Below are 21814 nucleotides of genomic sequence, written 5' to 3'. Positions count from 1 at the left end.
GCACATGGCTGATTTACCTTGGAGGCCTCATTCACCTGTACAGGTACATTGCTCAGATCTTTAATCACTGGGAGCACATGGTCACTGGGCTGATGCACCATGGGAGCCTCACTCACCTGCACAGGGACATTGCTGAGATCTTAAACCATTGGGAGCAGATGAGCACTAGCTTGATACTCCGTGGGAAATTAATTCACCGACTGAGTTATATTGCTCAGATCTTAAAACAATGGGAGCAGATGGTCTCTGAACAGATGCATCGTGTTAAGCCTCACTCACCTGCACAGGGACATTGCTGAGATATTTAACATTTGAGTACAGGCAGGGGCTGAGTTGATGCCCAGTAGGCGTCGTACTCACCTGTACAGGTACATTGCTGAGATAATTAACAATAGAGTACAGGCAGGCACTGAGCTGATGCATCTTGCGTAGCATTACTCAGCTACAAATGTACATTGTTCAGATCTTTAACAGTTAAGAGCAGACAGGCACTGAGCTGTTCCAACGTGTTGGACCTTATGTACATTGCTCGGAGCTTTAACTATTGAGTGCACATGTGCAACGGGTTGCTCCATCGTGGGGTTCCCAATCAGTGTACAGCTACATTGCTTAGACTTTGCTTTCATTCAATCACTTCCACTGACCTATTTCATGATTTTCTTTGTGTTATTTTGCAATAACAACTTGTAGTTATATAGCGCCTTTAACATAATGGGCCAGAAATTAGGATCGGGTGCTTGCCGCACGTGCAAGCCCCCGATCTGCACTCACCCTGCGCGCTGACATCTGAAGCCCGGACTGCTTGTATTTCCTGTCACTGGCCGGTTCCGATGTCGGCGCGATGTGCTTACCTGGTCCAGCTGCATAGTTTGTGCGATGTGGCGGCTGGGATCAGGTGAGCACTCTGCAGCCAATCAGGGGAGGGAAAACTCATTCATGAGCTTGATAGTAAAGAGTGTCAAACTCATGAAAAGTACAGGCGCCCAAAAGAATAGTTTAACTTTTATTAATATTTTAATAAAACATCCGAATAATTAAGTAAACTATAAATTACTTTAAAAAACTATTTAAAACAATTAATAAAATTTTTGATAACTTTTTTTTACGAATTTGTGTCTAAAAATAAACTTACCTTACTGTAAAGTCCTTAAAAACAATGTATCTGTGGAAATAATGTAATAATTTTAAATATTAGACCACTTAACTTCAAGAATCCACTGCTTACGCCTTCTTTTTTCATTTCCAAAAAGTTCACTTCCTTGCGCACGTGCAAACCTGTCTAAATGAAGGAAGTTCAACGCATGCGCGCAGAGTCCTGCGTGCACGCGTTGGACCTCTTAACCCCTTTGTTCAATGGAGAGGAAATGCCGGTTTCCTGCGAATGCGCTGTGCATGCTGGAATCCGGCACTTCCAATGGGCCCACGCGTGAGTACACCGTCCATACACCTGGTGGTATGTCTGCAGAAATCGTTGACGGCTGCAGGGCAGGTTTAGAAAGCAGTTAAAAGAACATACGGGATTCTGGGCTTCATAAATAGAGGCATAGAGTTCAAAAGCAGGGAAGTTATGATGAACCTTTATAAAACACTGATCCGACCTCAACTGGAGTATCATGTCGAATTCTGGGTACTGCACTTTTGAAAGGATATGCAGGCCTTAGAGAGGCCCTTCACCACAAGGACTGCAGCGGTTAAAGAAGGCAGCTCATCACCACCTTCTCAAGGGCAATTAGGGATGGCCTTGCCAGCGACGCCCACATCCCAGGAACAAATAATAAAGAAAAAATGTTTACAGTAATGGTTGCAGGGATGAGGGACATCAGTTACGTGGATAGGCTGGAGAAGCTGGGGTTATTTTGCTTAGAGCAGAGAAGGTTGAGAGGAAACTTGATAGAGGTGCACAAAATTATGAGGGTTGTGGACCGAGGAGATAGAAAGAAACTGTAGCCATTGGCAGAAGGGTCGAGAACAAGTGGACACAGATTTAAGGTGATTGGCAGAGGAACCAAATGTGACACGAGGAAAAACATTTTTACACAGCGAGTGGTTATGATCTGGAATGCACTGCTTGACAGGGTGGTGGAGGCAGATTCAATTGTGGTTTTCAAAAGGGAATTGGATAAAATCCTGAAGGGAAAAAAAATCATGGCTGCCGGGAAAGGGCAGGGGAGTGGACTTCTTCACTCAGTGTTTTATGAATCTTTGGAATTCTCTGCTCCAACGGACTGCAGGTGCTCAGTCGATGAGTATATTGAAGGTTGAGATAGATAGATTTCTGGACTCTACGTCAATCAGGGGATCTGGAGATAGGGCAGGAAAGTAGAGTTGATGTTGTAGATCAGCCATGATCTTATTAAATGGAGGTGCAGGCACGAGGGGCCATATGGCCTACTCCTGCTCCTAATTCTTATGTTCTTATGTACATATTAATGGGACTAGTTGAAGTTCTCTTGCAGAGAGCAGGCATGGGTTCGTCGGGCCGAATGGCCTCCTCCTGTGCTGTAACCATTCTATAATTTTATGACCCCTACACCTCAAACTCAACTCCTGACTACAATCCGATTAGCTTTGGCTTAATATCACCGCCTCATTCTTTTCTAGGATTATAGGAACAGAAGTAGGCCATTCAGCCCCTCAAGCCTGTTCTGCAGTTAATTCATATTATGATAGATCTGCCTCTTAACTGCAAGTATCCGCCTTATTTCCCTAAACTTTAGTAACTTTGCATGGCAAAAATCGGCCAATTTCAGTTTGGAAATGTTCAATTCAGTCCCAGCCTCATCAAGTTTTTGTGGCAGAGTGTTCCAGATTTCCCCTTCCCAATATATGAAGTACTGGTTACTGACCTCAGCCCTGACAGGCTTACCTCTGATTTTAAGGTTATGCCCCCTTGTTCTGCACTCCGCATCAGAGAATATCGTTTCTCTCTTTCTGCAATATCAACTCAGATCATCATCTTAAATAAGCCTATTGGATCACGCCTTCATTTTATATGATCAAAGGAATACAGGCCCAGCCTCTACAGCCTGCCTTCATTATGTAACCCTTTTAGCTCAGGTATAATTCTGGTAACTGTGCGCTGCACCCTGTCCAAGTCCAATTTCTAATAACTGAGGTGCGTTACCCAGAACTGAATGCAGTAATCTAAATGGGGTCTAACAAGATCGGTAAAATAACATTCACCCATTTGTATTTCAGCCACCTTGAGATAAAGGAGAACATGTGTGTCTATATCCACAAATCTTTGCTGGTGACAGCACAAGTTGAAAAGAACGTTAAAACTGCATGTGGTATCCCTGGCTTTATTAATAAAGGAATAGAGTAAAAAGCAAGGAAGCTTTGCTAAACATTTATATCTCATTGTATAGGCTTCATCAGGATTAAAGTTCTGGCCATCACGCTTTGGAAACATATCAAGTCATTGTAGAGGATGCAGGAGAAATTGACTAGAATTGTACCCTGGGTGAGAGACTTCACCCATGTGACTAGACTGGAAACGCTGGTGTTGTTCTCCTTAGAGCGGAACATGTTAAGAGGAGATTTGATAGAGTTGTTCAAATTCACCAATGGTTTTGTTAGAGTAAACAAGGAGAGATGGTTTCCAGTGGCAGCAGGGGTGGTAACAGGAGGATACAGGTAGATGGTGATTGGTAATATAATTAGAGGCGACATGAGGGGGGAAATAAATATGCAGAGAATTGTTATGATCTGGAATGCACTACATGAAATGTTGGTGGAAGCAGAGTTATTATTAACGTTCGAAAGGTAATTGGAAAAATATTTAATGGGAAAAAATAGGGCTATGGAGAAAGAACTGGAGATTTGGACTACTTGGATAGCTCTCTCAAAAAGCCAGTTCAGGCATGATGAGCCGCATGGCCCCTTCTGTTCTGTGTCATTTTATGATTCCATGATGATTTGGGTTCTAAGAGGCAATATACGAAGCGCACAACATGGAAACATTTGGCTTCTCGCGGGTCTGCTCGCATAAGTGTGGGCTCAGTTTGGATGTGCAGATCGATGGGAAACTAACATTTTGGGTCTTTCAGGTGAGCCCTGCGGTGGAACTCTATCCCCTCTGAGTCATAATGTCTCGTGTTGTAGCACGCTCCAGAGACCGAACACACATTCCATACTGACAATGAGAGGAAAAGTTATACCAAGCCCAATTGTAGTGGTGCAAGCAGAGTCGGGGCGTTGTGTTGGAACATGCGATATGTTGAAACATGGAGAAGGAACAGGCCGTGAGCTTGAAGGGAAACTAACAGTTGGCACAGCAAAGAAATGTAAAAACTTCAGGTAACTGAGACATTAAAAAATTAGCTTGGCAGAAAAATAGATGGGAAATATAAACTAGTTTAGCATAGAGAATAGGAAACATTGGCCCTGTCCACACCTGTAGGAACCTCGCAAGTGCCGGTTTCAGGAATGTGAAGCCAGAAGAAAGCCTTTCAGCTGTAAACATTTGAAGGACAAGTCGTTCTGAAAACGCTGCTGCTTTTCACACAGAAAGCAGACAGAAGAAAGAATGAGGACAGATGAGATAAGGGAATGTAACGTGCTGCATAACAAAGGCCTTGGATCAGACTAAGGGCAATGGAAAGTTACTGAAGTGAGTGTGTCATGTTAAGTCAGGTGACAGAATGCATCCAATCAAGGGAGAAGAGGCAGATTCAATTTTACTAGGGGAACCAGAAGCATATAAAAATAAATATTTTGTGCTTAGAAATGAATGTTTACATTTCTGTATTCGTATCTGTTTAATTTACTTTGCTTGTAACGTGCTTTGCCTGCTGACTGAAGAAATAAAGGTTTTGAAACTGAAGCGACGACTAAATTAATTACTACTCCAGTAAAAAGACAATGGCCCAGAAATTGGGGTCTGTGGCTTCCCGTGGTTGCTAACCCCGGACCTGCACTTACCTAGCGCACCGGCCGTTGAGCTGTGGGCCCACGTGGGATTCCGATCCTGGGCCTCATTCAACTGCATTCGGACAGTGCTTGCGAACCCAGGGGCGCAGTTAGTCCCCTGGGATCACGTGGGCCATGGAGAGCCAATGGTAGCAGGGAATGCTTCATTCATAAGTTTGACAGGAGGAGCTGTCAAACCTATAAATACTATAAGCCACGTAACATCACTAAAACGTCAAATACATTTTTTTTAATCACATTTTTAAAATAACTATAAATTACATGAAATAACTATTTTAAACAAGAATTTAAATTATTGAAACAATCAATTACATGTTCTAAAGGGGCTAAAAATGAACTGACCATTCGGTAATTATTTAAAAATAAAAAAACAGTGGAAATAATGTTTTAATTTTAATTAATTCACCACTTACCTTGTTAAAAGCAGGCCTTGCACCTGCTTTTTAAAAGTGCAACTACTGGAGAGTTACCCTCCCGGAAAAAGCTGCAACAAAAACGTAAGTTCAATGCACACGCGCTGCCTTTCCAGCGCATGTGTACGACCACTAAACCCCTTCTTTCAGGGGAACGTATGCGCCGGTTTCCCACGCATGCACAGTGCATGCATGAAATCAGCACTTTCGTAGGGCCTATGTGTGAGTACCCCGTGCGTACTCGCGTGTTTTGAACCGAATTTCTGGGCCTTTATGTGTGTTTTTATCAACATTTTTGGCAGCCACCAGGGACTGAACTTTCAGATTTTTCTTTTGAATACCGGGGTCTCATACACATCGGATAGAAGAAACCTCATGCATCAAGAACACAATTGCGAGCGAGCTCTGGAACTGGAGATAATCTATTACCGCTGTCTGATCTTATGGTAACAACTACGCTGCAGGGTACAGGATGACTAACATCTGTAAGTGTGTGCAGTATACATTTTGTATTTTTTAGTGGGAGTAGAACAGGTACAAAAGTTTGTGAATCGCTGATGTAACAATGGAGGAGCCATTGCACTCGCCACGTGGAACACAATCTCTTATAGACATCACAGACATTCAGGCCTGGGCTGAGAAGTGGCAAGTAACATTGGCACCACTCAAGTACCAGGGTGTTCCTTGTCCTCATCACAGTGAGATAAATTTTTAGGTGATTTCCTCAGTTAACTTTTATTTTAAATCAACGGAAGCATACAATTACAAAGAGATATTAACAGATTAAATAAATGGTCAAAATCTGTGGCAAATTGATTTCAATACTGACAGCAGTGTGTTCATCCACTTTGAACATAAAAGGATAGAATTGAGTACTTTCTAAATTTAGGGAAGATAGAAACAGTGGTGTTCAAAAGAGGTTTGCGATTCTATGTACATAGATATTTAAAATGTCATGGATAGATACAGAAACAATCAAACAGGCTAATGGAATGCTGGACTTTATATGTAGAGGACTAGAATAGATGAGGTTAGAATTTATGCTACAACAACACAAATCCCTGGTTAGACCAAACCTTAGGAAGGATATATTGGCCTCGGATGGAGTGCAGCGTAGATTTACCAGAATCTGTGGGTTAAATTAGGAGGAGAGATTAATTTCACGACGGTGGTATTCCCTGGAATATAGACGGTAATGGGTGATTTGATCAAAGCTTTCAATGTATTAAGGGGAACTGATGGGTTAGATAGATAACACGTTGCAGAGTGATTAAATTAGTCTGTTTCACAGGCCTCAGAATGGTAACCAGTTCGTCTTGGTTATAATTGACTGTTATTCGAAATGTGGTTAAGTAGCAAACATCAGAAATTAAAAATTGGTTGGAGAGAAAAAGGATAAAGTAGTCTATTATGGATTATAGACGGAGAAAAGGAAAGATTCTGTCCCTTATCTACTGCGAAAGACTGCAATATTTCAGTGTACTGTCTCTTTATAAAGCCTGTGTGAATGTTTTGGAGCTATTAGATGCGGTTCCGCCCTCTTTCCCTTTTGTGTATAAATGTTAAAGGTTTTCTTTAACTGTGAAAGCCACTTCGCTGTTTCTACATTAGATAAAGTGGAATCTGTTAATTAAACTGAGCGCCTCTTTCCAGTACCTGCCGTGTGAGGCAATGAACGCTAAAGTTCACATAATCTACTCCACTGCTGAAGGTCAATCATAACTGTTCCCTTTGAATCTTGAGCCGGAAGGACGCTGTTTTCGGAGAAGTCGATTATGTTCACACGGGTAAAAGCAGCAGACATCAAACACAAGGCACAAAGTGGAGAAAATGTTTCCTGCTACCTGTTTATTTAAACAGAACAATCCATTGTAATGGTAACAGATCGAGGGCCATTCTAAAATAGAGCAAGGGCTGCAATTGATCTCTAGTTAGAACAGGGAGCTTTCGTTTTATTTTCCATTTAACATAACAAAAGTCAGAATGAATGCCCAAGGAGATTTCACCACGTTCTTCAGCTCTTCCCTGAATTTAGTTTGGGTCGCCGCATAAATGCAGGTGTTTGTAGAGGAGCTTAAATACATGAGGAAATATTCGGTTTCAGTGGCGACATATGCAGGGGCTGCATAATCGCCTCGATTGTGCTCGGGGTCACGGCAGCTGTCAGCCGCAACACTATAAAACTACCTGATACACTGAACAGTAAAATAATGGATTTCCTTCGGTTCTCCATCTCTGGATCGCTCTGATTCTCACTGCTGTGACCTCGGAGTCTCCTGTGGGCTCTACTGGCCACTAAAATGCGTCTGACTGTCAAACAATTAAACATTAATATCAAAGCAAAAGGAAGCCATGGAATTAAAATACTTTGTAACCAGGAGTACGCTGCACCTGCAGCTGATGAAAAAAACTCCTCTCTGGAGCGACATCCCTACGAAACATTATTATTTATTCTCTCAAATTCATATGCTACCCAAAAAGGTGATGTTCTTTAAACAGCCAAGGACAGTGGCGGATGCTTCAACAGCCGCACCCGTTTTCACTGCAATGCTTTGTTTTAAACTTCTCACAACATATAGCTACAAATCGGTTAAATGTGCATTGGACTGTAAGCCAAGCCAACATGTCTAGTGTGAGAGAATTCACGTACACAATTAACTTATAAACGGCAGTGCAGGACAGGAAAGAACCTGGAAAGTGAGATGTAAAATTGTGATACACTAGCACATTGAAGATCATGACCAGTAGATCTGCTGTTGCCATGGTCACCATGTGGACAGAGACACATTTGGAAAGGCCGCAATTGCCTTCGGAGAGAATCACGATTGTCAATATGTTCGCTGTAAGAAAGAGGGAAACGAGATATGTCACGGGGACACCCAGCTATAACTTAAAGCATATTATGGGGGGACAGTTCAGGTGTGTCCCTATTTAAAGTTATGCACATTAATACTTTTTTATACATCGGCGAACGTTGACGGCATCATGATTAAAAAGAAGAAATCTTTGAACACTAGAGTGAGTGAAAATCTCGCGTCCTTCCAGCATATCTTCTTCAGTCCTCGAAAAATATTAAACATAATTTTACAGCAATTACTGCAAAGATATGAATTCAAATAAAACATTCAGCTGAAATGCAAACATGCTATTTACGTCGATAACCTGGGATTTTCCTATTTATAATCACCGCAGGCGGACCTACACAGGAACAGAGCGAGAGCTGGTGGAACCGCGAAGGTACTTTGCAGCCGAGCGGCAGTGATTGCTCAAAATATCATTCAAAGCCCCCTGTTGGGTGGAGTTGGCTGCAGTCCGAGCAATTATCAACGTAGAATAGACATGGACCAACGGCACAAATGAGATGATTACCATTCACACTAAGCAGCACATTCTGTAGTGAACAATATAGTGTTGGAGCAGCCGGGGAATCAACCTCGCCCTCCCACAGTAAAGGGAGGATTCCTGAGCGCCCGATGCTCAGGATCGATTGTCCAGAAAACGCGGACTCGTCGGATTCCCGCTGATATTCACTAATTCAGCTCGCTGGGATAAGTGACTCTGTAATGAGAGTATTCTCGGAATCTGTTACATAATCAGTAGCAGTAATATAGTCAACAGCTACGTTTCTGTCTGGAGTGTATCTGAGATCCTTTTATGCTCCCCCCTTTATAGAACAATCGGTGCAACGGTGAAAAAATTAGGTTCCACAATAACTGACGTCTCTTACAATCACGTAACAAACAATTTTCCGCTATAGTGCACCGCGGATGCCAATGGGGAAATTGTTTCCCTCAGTACATGAAAAGCCGCCCATTAAAAGTAATGATCGGTATTTAGGCTTTTCGCCCGAAATGTGACTTCTGAAGGGAGCATCCCTCCCGGTCAAGGCGTTAGATTATTGGGGCCTCATAATAATCAGGTGAAATCTTGTCTCATCCATTACGTATTGACATAGAAACATAGAAGATAGGAGCAGGAGTAGGCCATTCGGCCCTTCGAGCCTGCTCCGCCATTCAATGAGATCATGGCTGATCGTCCAAATTCAGTACCCTGTCCCTGCCTTCTCCATCTCTTTCTTGAATATATTTACTGAACTGGCCTACACCGCCCTCTGTGGCAGAGAGTTCCACAGGTTCACCACTCTCTGGGTGAAGAAATTCGTCATCATTTCAGTCCTAAATGGCTTACCCCTTATCCTTAGACTATGACCCTGGTTCTGGAATCCCCGGCCATCATAAACATCCTTCCTGCATCTAGTCTGTCCAGGCCTGACAGAATTTTATAGGTTTCGATGAGATCCCCTCTCAATCTTCTAAACTCCAGTGAGTATAAGCCCAATCGACACAATCTCTCCTCATGTGTCATTCCAGCTATCCCAGGTATCAGTCTGGTGAATCTTCGCTGCACTCCCTCCATGGCAAGAACGTCCTTCCTCAGGTAAGGCGACCAAAACTGCACACAATACTCAATGTGCGGTCTCACCAAGGCCCTGTGCACCTGTAGCAAGACATCCTTGTTCCTGTACTCGAACCCTCTTGCTACGAAGGCCAACATACCATTAGCCTTCTTAACCACCTGCTGCATCTGCATGCTTACCTTCAACGACTGGTGCACAAGAACACCTAGGTCTCTTTGCACTTCCCCTTCTCCCAATCTATTGCCATTCAAATAATAATCTGCCTTCCTGTTTTTGCCACCAAAGTGGATAACCTCACATTCATCCACATTATAGTGCATTTGCCATGTTTCTGCCCAATCACCCAACCTGTCCAAATCGTTCTGGAAGTTCACGACATCTTCCTCACAGCTTACCCTCCCACCCAGCTTTGTGTGGTCTGCAAATTTGGAGATATTACATCCAATTACCTCGTCCGGATCATTAATATATATTGTGAACAGCTGGCGTCCTAGGACCGATCCTTGTGGTACCCCACTAGTCACTGGCTGCCACTCGGAAAATGACCCGTTTATTCCAACTCTTTGCTTTCTGTCCGCCAACCAGTTCTCTATCCAAGTCAATACCTTGCCCCCAATCCCATGTGCCTTAATTTTGCACGCTAATCTCTTATGTGGGACCTTATCGAAAGTCTTCTGAAAGTCCAAATACACCACATCCAATGGTTCTCCCTTATCTATTTTACCAGTTACATCCACAAAAAATTCCAGTAGATTAGTCAAGCATCATTTACCTTTTGTAAATCCATGTTGACTTTGTCCGATCCTGTCACTGCTTTCCAACTGCTCTGCTATTACATCTTTTATGATAGACTCCAGCATTTTCCCCACTACCGATGTCAGGCTTACCGGTCTATAATTCCCCGCTTTTTCTCTACCACCTTTTTTGAATAGTGGGGTAACATTAGCTACCCTCCAATGCATGGGTACTGTTCCAGAGTCTATCGATTTCTGGAAGATGACCAGCAATACATCTACAATTTCTAGGGCCACTTCCATAAGTACCCTGGGATGTAGATTATTAGGTCCTGGGGATTTATCAGCCTTCAGTCCCATCAATTTTTCTAACACCATTTCAATACAAATACTGATTTCTTTCAGTTCCACCCTTTGATCAGATCCTATGTTCCCCGGCATCTCTTGGAGGTTATTTGTGTCCTCCTTTGAACCAAAGTATGAATTTAGTTGGTCTGCCAATTCTTTGTTTCCCATTATAAATTCCCCTGATTCTGACTGCAAGGGACCTACGCTTGACTTGACCAATCTTTTACTCTTCACATATCTATAAAAGCTTATACAGTCAGTTTTTATGTTCCCTGAAAGCTTACTCTCATATTCTATTTTCCCTTTCTTAATTAATCCCTTTGTCCTCCTTTGTTGAATCCTAACCTGCTCCCAGTCCTCAGGATTATTGCTTTTTCTGTCCAATTTATATGTCATCTCCTTGGATGTTATGCTATCCCTAATTTTCCTTGTTAGCCACGGTTGAGTCACCTTTCTTGTTTTTGGTTTTACATTGTGGTGAAGAATCGGTTCTAACACTGGTGTTGGTGAATAGGATCTCAAAGTACTCGTGGTGACCTTACTCTAACATTATCCTGGAGACTCTACTCTAATATTACTTGTGGTGACTGTAAACTAATATGTCGGTTGCTGACCCGACTATAACATTACTTGTGGTGAATCTTCTCTAACATTAGTGCTGGTGACCCTACTCTACCGTTACTACTGATGAATCTAATACAACATTAATTGTGGTTAGTAACAACAGAAAACGCTGGAAAACTTAGCAGGCCAGGCAACATTAGTGGTGCTAACCGAAGACTAACATTGCTGGTGCTGACCCTACACTATTATTACTGGTGGTCATCATGTTTAACATTACCAGTGGTGAATTTCATTCAACATTATTGGTGGTAACCCTACTCTAACATTAGTGGTGGTGACTCAACTCTAATCTATCTGTTGGTGACCCTATACTAATATTGTTTATGTTGACTCCTCTCTGACATTACGGCTGGTGACCCGAATCTACCATTACCGGCTGTGACCCTACTTTAACATTTCTTGTGGCGTGTATATTTTAGCCTCACTGGTAATGACTCTACTCCAACATTAATGATGGTGAATCTGTATTATCATTACTGGTAATGACAGTACTTTAACTTCACTGCTGGTGATCCTGCATACATTTTGTTGGTGGTGAAGCTTCTCTAACATTATGGCTGATGACGCTACTCTATCATTACTGGTGGTGATCTTACACTTTCATTATTGGTGGTGACCCTAATCTATCAGTAGTGATGGTGATCCTGCTCTAACATTATTGGTGGTGAACTTAAACTAGCATTATTGGCGGTGATCCTAGTCAAACATTATGGTTGATGACACTAGTCTAACATTAATTGATATGAACGTACCCTAGCATTACTTTAAGTGATCCTACTCAAGCATTACAGGTGGTGGTGAGCCAACTGTAACATTACTGGTGGCGAACCTACTTTACCATTCCTGGGTGTGACACTACTCTAGCATTACTGGTGGTGAACCTAGTCTAACAATACTGGAGATAGCCGTACTCTAACATTAATGGTAGACACCCAAAACTTACATTAACGGGGGCGGACCCACACTAACATTACTGGTGATAACCCTAATCTAACATTAATGGTAGTGACCCAAAACATACATTAACGGGGGCGATCCCACTCTAACATTAATGGTGGTGAAGCTAATCTAATATTACTGTGGCTGAACCGAATCTAACATTACTGGTGGTGCATGCAGTCTAACATTACAGGGGATAACGCTACTCTAACATTACTGGTAATGACCCGACTCTATCGTTGCTGCTGGTGAAAGTAGTCTAACATTACTGGTGGTGACTCTGCTCCAACATTATTGATGGTGACCCTACTCTTACATTCGTGATGGAGACCCAACGATTTAATTGCATGTGGTAAACCATTGCATGTGGTAAACCAACGCTTACATTAGTGGTGGTGACCCTTATCTAATATTACTAGTGGGGATCCTACTTTGAAGTTAATGGTGGAGAATATAGTCTAACATTAATGGTGGTGGCCCTTGACTGTCATTTACGCTGCGGTTGCAAATGTAATATTAATGGTGGTGGACCTTGTCTAACATAGAAGATAGGAGCTTGAGTAGGCCAGTCAGCCCCACGAGCCTGCTCCGCCATTAAATGTGATCATGGCTTATCGTCCAAATTCAGTACCCTGTCCTTGCATTCTCTCCATATCCCTTGATCCATTTAGCCTTAAGAAATATATCGAACTCCTTCTTGAATATATTTAATGATTGGCCTCTACTGCCTTCTGTGGTGGAGAATTCCACAGGTTCACCACTCTCTGGGTTAAGAAATTACTCCTCATCTCTGTCCTAAATGGCGTATCCCTTATCCTTAAACTTCTGGACTCCCTGGCCATCGGGAACATCCTTCCTGCATCTAGTCTGTCTAGTCCTGTTAGAATTTTATAAGTTTCAATGAGATCCCCTATCATTCTTCTAAACTCCAGCGAGTATCAGCCCAATCGACCCAATCTCTCCTCATACGTCATTCCTGCCATCCCAGGTATCAGACTGGTGAATCTTCACTGCACTCCCTTCATGGCAAGTACATCCTTCCTCACATAAGGCGACCAAACCTGCACACAATAGTCAAGATGTGGTGTCACCAAGGCCCTGTACAACTGCAGCAAGACATGCTTGTTCCTGTACTCTAACCCTCTCGCTGCGAAGGCCAACATACCATTTGCCTTCTTAACCGCCTGCTGCACCTGCATGCTTACCTTCAGCGACTGGTGCACAAGGACACCCAGGTCTCGTTGCAATTCCACTTCTCCTAATCTATTGCCATTCAGAAAATAATCTGCCTTCCTGTTTTTGATCCAAAGTGGATAAACTCACATTTGTCCACATTATATTGCATCTGCCATGCTTCTGCCCAATCACCCAACCTGTCCAAATCATTTTGGAATTTCTCAGCATACTCCTCACAGCACACACGCCCGCCCAGCTTTGTGTCGTTGCACACTTGGAGATATTACATCTAGTTCCATCATCTAGATCATTAATATACATATTGTGAATAGCTGGGGTCCTAGGACGGATCCCTGCGGTACTCCACTAGTCACTGCCTGCCACTTGGAAAAAGACCCGTTTATTTCAACTCTTTGCTTTCTGTCTGCCAACCAATTCTCTATCCAAGTCAATACCTTGCCCCCAATCCCGTGTGCCTAAACTTTGCACGCTAAGCTATTATGCGGGACCTTATCAAAAGGCTTTTGAAAGTCCAAATACAACACATCTACTGGCTCTACCTTATCTGTTTTACCAGTTACATCCTCAAAAAATTCCAGTAGAATAGTCAAGCACGATTCACCCTTTGTAAATCCATTACATTACATCAACATTACCATTGGTGTCCCGACTCTAATATTACTCGTGGTGATTCCAATCTAATATTACTGGCGGTGACTCTATTCTAAAATTAATGATGGTGAGTCTACTCTAACATTACTGCTGGTGATCATACTCTAACATTACGGGTGTTACATCTACTCTAACTTGTTGGTGGTGAACCTGGTATAACATTTGTCGTGGTGACACTATTAGAAAGGCACTGGTGCTGACGCTACACTAACATTATTGTTGATGACCCCAGGCTAACATTACAGTAGGAAAACTACTGGAGCATTACTGGTGGTGAATCTACTCTGAAATCAGTGGTGCTGACCCTAGTCTAACATTACTGCTGGTGAGTCTACTCTAACATTACTGATTGGGGAATCTACTGTGTCAGTAGTGGTGGTGACCCAAGTCTAACATTACTGGTGGTGAATCTACTTTGAAATTAGTGTTGGTGACCCTAGTCTAACAATACTGGTGATGCCCCTACTGTAAGATTACTGGCGGTGACACTACCCTTACATTACTGGTGGTGACCCTACACTAACATTACTGGTGGTGACCGTACTCTAACATTACTGGTGGTGACCAGACTCTAACATTAGTGGTGATGAACCTATGCTAAAATTAGTGGTGGTGACCCTAGTCTATTATTATTGGCGGTGACCCTACTTTAACATTACTGCTGATGAACCAACGCAAATATTAATGGTGGTGGACCTATTCTAAAGTTAGTGGTGGTGACTCTACACTAACATTACTGGTGGTAACCCTACTCTAACATTACTGGTGGTGACACTACTCTAACTTTAAGGGTGGTGACCCTACACTAACATTTGTGGTGGTGACCCAGCTCTGAAATGATGGTGGTGACATTATTCTAACTAAACTGATGGTGAACCTATTCTAACTGCCATTGTGGTGATTCTATTCAAACAGTACTGCTATTTTCCCTTCTCTACGATAATGTGGTTGGTCACCCTGTGGTAACATTACTTATGAACATTACCGGAGATGGGCAGAAGCTATAATTACAGATAGTGATGGAATTATGCATTTATTGATGGTAACCCTGCTCTAACATTACTCGTGGTTTAGTAAATGAAAATGTAATCTGTTAACACAACTTAAACATTACTGCTGGTGACCCTAGTCTAACATTACTGGTGGTGACCCTATTCTATCAATTCTGGTGGTGACTCGTCTTCAACATTGCTGGAGATGATCCTACACGAGGACTACTGCTGGTGGTCCCGCTCTAATATTATTGGTGGTTATCGTAATATATTAATAATTAGAGTCATAGAGTCATAGAGATATACAGCACTGAAAGAGGACCTTCGGCGAATTGCGTCTACACTGGCCATCAGGCCCTGTCTAATCTAATCCCATTTTTCAGCATTTGGTCCGGAGCCTTGTACACTATGGCATTTCAAGGGCTCATCTAAATGCCTCTTGAATGTTGTGAGGGTTCCTGCCTCTACCACCCTTTCAGGCAGTGAGTTCCAGATTCCAACCACCCTCTGGGTGAAAAAGTTCTTCCTCGAATCCCCTCTAAACCTCCTGCCCCTTACCATAAATGTATGCCCCCTTGTTATTGACCCCTGTACTAAGGGAAAAAGTTCCTTGCGCTCTACCCTATCTATGCCCCTCATAATTTTGTACACATCAATCAGGTCCCCCCTCAGCCTTCTCTGCTCCAAGAAAAACGGCCCCAGCCTGTCCAATTGTTCTTCATAGCTGAAGCGCTCCAGCCCAGGTAACATCCTGATGAATCTCCTCTGCACCCTCTCCAAAGCAATCAGATCGAATCCGGCCTCGGGCGACTGTCTGGGTGGAGTTTGCACATTCTCCCCGTGTTTGCGTGGGTTTTCTCCGGGTGCTCCGGTTTCCTCCCACAGTCCAAAGATGTGTGGGTTAGGTTGATTGGCTATGATAAATTGACCCTTAGTGTTAGGGGGATTAAATACGTGGGGTTACAGGGATAGGGTGGGATATGTGTTGGTGTAGGGGTTACGGGGATCGGGTGGGATATGTGTCGGTGCAGGCTCGATGGGCCGAAATGGCCTCTATCTGCACTGTGGGGTTTCTGTGATTCTGTTTCTGTGATCTTTGATCCTTCCTATAGTGTGGCGACCAGAACTGCACACAGTATCCAGCTGTGGCCTAACCAGTGTTTTGTACAGCTCCATCATAACCTCCCTGCTCTTATATTCTATGCCTCGGCTAATGAAGGCAAGTATCCCATATGCCTTTTTAACCACCTTATCCACCTGTTCTGCTGCCTTCAGGGATCTATGTACATGCACACCAAGGTCCCTCTGATCCTCTGTCTTTCCTAGGGTCTTACCATTCATTGTGTATTCTCTTGCCTTGTTAGTCCCTCTAAAATGCATCACCTCACACTTTTCAAGGTTATATTCCATTTGCCACTGTTCCGCCCATCTGACCAATCCATCTATATCGTCCGGCAGGCTGAGGCTACCCTCCTCGCTATTTATCACCCCACCAATTTTCGTGTCATCTGCGAACTTACTGATCATACCTTTTGCATTCACATCCAAATCATTGATGTAGACCACAAACAGCATGGGAACCAGCACCAATCCCTGCGGTTCCCCACTGGACACAGGCTTCCAGTCACAAAAGCAACCTTCGACCATCACCCTCTGCCTTCTGCCACTAAGCCAGTTTTGGATCCACTCCAGCGTAACTGCTGGAAGCCCTACTCTAACACTACTAGTTGTTATGGAGAAACCACGAGTAATTTTAGAGAAGAGTCACCGCATCTGATGTTACTGATGCTGCATCAGCACTAAGATTACTGGTTATACACTATTCTAAGAACATTGTAACTGACTCTCCTCCAAGAATATTGGTGATGACCCTACTCTAACAGTAGTGGTGGTGACTCTACTCTAGCATTACTGGTGGTGATTCTACTCCAACCTTAATAGTGGTGACCCTACTCTAATATAAAAGATGGCGAAACTGATCTAGCATTACTGGTGGTGACCATACTCCAACATTACTGGTGGTGACTCTACTCTAAAATTGTCCATGGCATCTCTAATCTAACGTTACTTGTCATGACTCCACTATAACGCTGCTGGTTATACCCTTCTCTATAATGCCTGATGGTCACCCGACTGCAACATTACTGGATGTTACTGTTCTATAATGTTACTGTTGAATAATCGGACCAAACATTATTAGAGATTACCTACTCTAACATTATTTTTAGTGAAACTATTCTAACATCACTGGTGGAGGTTCAACTCTAACATTATTGATGGTGGTTCCCATCTAACCTAACCGGTGGTGTCCCTCCTTAAACATTAACGGTGTTGAACCTACTCCAACATTACTGCCGGTGACCCTACTCACACCCCAACAGGAGAGTTTGAAAGATATTATGAGCAACAATTGCCGCTCAGGGAGTTGCTCCACTCCGCTCGGCTGCAAATAACCTTCGTGGCTCCACCAGCTCCCGCTCTGTTACCGCGCAGCTCCTCGGGGGCAATCGTAAATAGAAAAATCACAGAGTTTTCAACATGTATTCAAGGAATTTTTTCTCAGCTGAATGTTTTATTGAAGCCATATCTTTCCAGGAATTGCTGCAAAATTATATTCAACCGCTGTCTGAAGTATGCTGGAAGTGATTAGGAATTTGAGTCCATCTATATTCAATATTCAGTGTTTCTTTTCTTTTCAATCTAATCTCCTCAACACTCGCCTATATAGTAAAACAATCAGTGTACATAATGCTAAGTAGGGACATATCTGAGCAGTCCCCCACAATATCCTGTGAGATTTATCTGAGTATCCCCGTTACTGACCTCTTCTCCCTCTTCCTTGCAGCGAACCAACTGACAATTCTGATTATCTCCAGCAAAAATTGCAGCATTTCAAAATGTGATGTGGAGATGCCGGTGTTGGACTGGGGTGGACAAATGCGAGAAGTCACACAACACCAGGTTATAGTCCAACAGCTTTATTTGAAAACACAAGCTTTCGGAGCGCTGCTCATTCATCAGGACTCGAGTCATCGCTGGCTTGTTCTCTCTACACAGATGCGACTGGACCTGCTGTGATTTACAGCAAAAAAAATTTTTTTTTTCTTGATTGTTATTTGTTTGTTTTTTGTTTTTCATACAGACACCAGCATCTGCAACATTTGACCCCTTGTGACCCCACCTCCTTGTTCTTTGATGTAATGTTTTCCTGACTGACCTGTTGGGACACCATTCACACCTTTGATTGCTGTGATTATCTCTCTGCCCAGGTGTGATAAAGGGCAGTTAGAAAGATTAGCTGTAATCATCTGGCAGTGTCCTCTGACTAGATATGCTGTGCCTATATGCATCTCTTCACTTCACCTGATGAAGGAGCAGCGCTCCGAAAGCTTGTGATTTCAAATAAAGCTGTTGGACTAAAACCTAGTGTTGTGTGACTTGTCATATTTTTCCAAATGTATCTCGGTCTACATGGTGGCCATCCAGCAGCAGATGTTAGGTCACCATCTCCCATTTACTGATGTTTCCGATTTTCTGTTACCACTTTCCGTATTCATACCTGTCCTGCACTGCCGAGTGCAAGTCCATTCATTACAACAATACCGTCACCCTGGATATGTCTGTGTGGTTTACATTCTCATTCACTTTTGACCGATTTGTAGCGATATGGTCTCAGAAGTTTAAAACAAAATATTGCTCAGTTTGAACAGCTGCAGCATTTTTATTAACTGTCACTGTGCTGGTCTGTATAGAAAATATCCCCTTTCGTTTTTCCTATGAATCTCAACGAATCATTAACAATGTTTCCTAGGGATGCCACTCCAATGAAGCCTTTTTTCTGCGTCTGGATGTGTATCATTCTTCCGACTGCCAAATATTTTAGTGCCATGGCTGAATTTCGCTTTGATATTAATTTTTAATTGTTTGACAGTCAGATGCATTCTGGTAAGCAATACGGCCTGCAGAGAACTCCGGCATCACTGCAGTGCGAATCAGAGCAATCCAGAAATGGCGACCTGGAGAAAATCCATCATTTTACTTCACTGTATCGGGCAGCTTTACACTGTTGGGATGATACCTGCCGTTAGTTCTTTGACTAACTGCCTGGCTGTTTACTACATAGGTGAGCTTGAAGCCCCTGAATACATCCTGGCTGAAAGTGGATGTATGCCCATATATTGGAGCTCCTGTACAAAAACCTGAATTTATAAAGCGACCCAAACCAAATTCAGGGAAGAGCTGAAGAAGGTGGTGAAATCTCCCTGGATATTGATACAGATATTGGTTAATAAAATAAAGAATTATTCCATAGCTTCTTATCTTAACTAAAGCGCAATTACAGCCCGTGGTCCATTTGGGAATTGCTGTCTTTCTTTTGTGGCAAAAGCCGATTGTTCTTGTGAAAATGAACAGGTGTGAGGAAATATTTCTCCCACTTTGGATAGGCTAGATGGGGAAAGGCTGTTCCCACTAGTTGATGGTACAAGGACTAGTGGACACAGTTGCACAGTTGTCTCGGCAGCTGAATGGTCTAAGGTGCGAAGATCAAGGAATTTTTATTCTTAATTTACCAAAGGCTGGTGAATTCTCGTCCCTTTCTAGGAGCGAGGGTTCGAATCCCACTTCTGACATTACCTTTTGATATGAAGGTTTCAACACGCAAAAGACGTCCAGGAGAATGGAGAGAGAGCGGCAATGTGGTACTGAGATAGAGGATCAGCCATGATCAAATTCAATGGCAGCAGTGGCTCGAAGGGCCGAAGGGCCTTTTCCTGCTGCTATCTTTCAATGGTTCTACACAGATTTAAGGTTCTGGGCAACAGATACAGGGGGGATGTGAGCAAACACATTTTTATGCAGCGAGTGGGGATGGCCTGGACCTCGCTGCTGACAGAAGTGGTGGGAGCGGACACACTCAATTTTTCCAAGGGGAGACTGGATAGGCAGTTGAGGGAAATAAACTTGCAGGGCTGTGGGGATAGAGTGCGGCAATGGAATGATAGGATTAAACTACAGATAGCCGGCATAGACTGGGTGGGCCGAATGGCCTCCATCAGTGCTGTTACGACTCCATGATTCTATTACTTTGTTTGTTCATTTGATCTCTGCTCATTTCCGCAGGTGGACATAATCGATTCACGCTAAAGCAGCGCACTTCACGCTGAAGATTCAAAGAGAACAGGCATGATTGAGCCTGAATAGTGGATTGGAACATATGGGCATCAGCGTTAACTGACTCAGACCGCCGGCTTTGGAATGAGAAGCCCCAGTTTCATTAACAAATAGACATTCATTTAGTGTAGAAGCAGTCAAGGTTTTTACAAACCTGGTCATCTTTAATTCTGTAATCTTGGTGTGAATGTTGCAGGCGCTGATCACCTCATCAGACTCCGCCCCCCGTGTCACCTGGACCAATAGAATGGGGCCCTGTCTCCTAATCCCGGTCTCTTGTCGGGTGGAGCAGAGAGCGGCCGTACAGTGAGTACTAAAACTCACTTTCACGGGCATTTTTGCAGTGGCCAGTGTCGGGAGGAGCAGAGTGCCGTGGTAGATGAGTACTTAAACTCACTTTTGCGGGCTTTTTAACAGAGGCTTACCAATCTCACAGACCGGCGGTGGCGTTCTGGAGCCATGTCACGATTCAAAAAGTGACCTGGTCAAGAGGAAGCAGCTGATTGGATGATTGGATGAGAACGGTCAGGTGAGTATTTATACTATTCTACAGTTTGACAGTTAAGATTAATAGTTTATAAAATTTAGAAACTCTTAGTTTTGGTGGCTGTAGTTTCTAAGGTCTCTGTTGTGTATTTGGGAGAGCTAGTAACCAAGGGTCCTTGAGTATATCATTTAATTGTAGTGTAATTATTGGTATTGATTTGATTTAATTTATGTTAATTAAAGGGTAAGTCATCACAGGACGGCTCGGCCCCGTGGCATGATCCATCTGCGCTATGTGTCCCTGAAGACCATGTGTGCAGGAAGTGTATCCAGTTGCAGATACTGACAGACCGCATTGTGGCGCTGGAGCTGCCAATGGATACATACTGGAGCATACGGGATGCTGATGACACAGTGGATATCATGTTTAATCAGTTGGTCACACCGCAGGTAAAGGCTGCACAAACAAGAAGGCAATGGGTGACTTCCAGGCAGAATTAGAAGGCATGTAGTGCAGGGGTCCCCTGTGGCCATCCCCCTCTCAAACAGATATACCACTTTGGATTTTGTTGAGTGAGATGGCTTTTTGTGGGAAGGCAGCATCAGCCAACTTCCTGGCACCATAGGTGGTTCTGCTGCACAGGACGGGAGGGAAAAGAGTGGGAGAGCTATAGTGATAGGGAATTCTATTGTAAGGGGAATAGATAGGCGTTTCTGTGACTGCAAACGTGTCTCCAGGATGTTATGTTGCCTCCCTGGTGCATGGGTCAAGGATGTCTCCGGCCGGCTGCAGGGCATTCTGGAGTAGGACGGTGATCAACCAGTTGTCGTGGTGCATATAGGTATCAATGATACAGGTAAAAAACGGGTGGACGTCCTAAAAGCTGAATTTAGGGAGTTAGGAGGTAA

Source organism: Somniosus microcephalus, unplaced genomic scaffold, assembly GCF_052327205.1.
Source record: "Somniosus microcephalus isolate GS21.2 unplaced genomic scaffold, FLI_Smic_1.0 unresolved_chr2, whole genome shotgun sequence".
Lineage (NCBI taxonomy): Eukaryota > Metazoa > Chordata > Chondrichthyes > Squaliformes > Somniosidae > Somniosus > Somniosus microcephalus.
This window is presented reverse-complemented; position numbering follows the sequence as displayed.